This window comes from Seriola lalandi, unplaced genomic scaffold, assembly GCF_002814215.2.
Source record: "Seriola lalandi dorsalis isolate HSWRI2012SDOR001 ecotype SW California unplaced genomic scaffold, Sedor1 jcf7180002043125, whole genome shotgun sequence".
NCBI classification, from domain to species: Eukaryota; Metazoa; Chordata; class Actinopteri; order Carangiformes; family Carangidae; genus Seriola; species Seriola lalandi.
The window spans coordinates 1-611 of NW_019513693.1; the positions used below are offsets into that span (position 1 = coordinate 1).

General features: G+C 44.4%; 2 non-coding genes across 2 annotated transcripts; both read right to left on the reverse strand.

Annotated features, from left to right (window-relative positions):
- Positions 1-117: 117 nt before the first annotated feature.
- trnan-guu (transfer RNA asparagine (anticodon GUU)) lies at positions 118-191 on the reverse strand. Its single transcript has one exon. It is a non-coding gene; the product is annotated as a tRNA-Asn (tRNA).
- A 149-nt stretch (positions 192-340) lies between these two features.
- trnan-guu (transfer RNA asparagine (anticodon GUU)) lies at positions 341-414 on the reverse strand. The gene has a single exon. It is a non-coding gene; the product is annotated as a tRNA-Asn (tRNA).
- Between the last annotated feature and the right edge of the window lie 197 nt (positions 415-611).

The window sequence follows — 611 nt, forward strand, 5'->3', positions numbered from 1 at the left end:
CAGTCTCCAACCACCTGAATTTGTTAAATCTAGTATGATTTATTCCTTCTACACCTCAGGCTGATCAATAATAATGTTTCTATAGGTCCGCTAATTTCATCCAATTTAAGTGTAATGCGTCCCTGGGTGGGCTTGAACCACCAACCTTTCGGTTAACAGCCGAACGCGCTAACCGATTGCGCCACAGAGACAGGTCTGGTCTCAGTGGCTGTGGCATTCACTCTCCAAGCACCTGAATTTGTTAAATATAGTATGATTTATTCCTTCTACAGCTCAGGCTGATCAATAATGATGTTTCTACGTGTCTTCTAATTTAATGTAACCCAAATTAAGTGTACAGCGTCCCTGGGTGGGCTTGAACCACCAACCTTTCGGTTAACAGCCGAACGCGCTAACCGATTGCGCCACAGAGACACGTCAGTTCCAATGGGGTGTGGCCTTGATGTCCAATCCCCACCCACCTGAATTTGTTAAATGTAGTATGACTTATTCCTTTTAGACGTCAGGCTGATCAATAATAATGTTTCTATATGTCCACTAATTTAAGTGTAAAACGTCCCTGGGTGGGCTTGAACCACCAACCTTTCGGTTAACAGCCGAACGCGCTAACC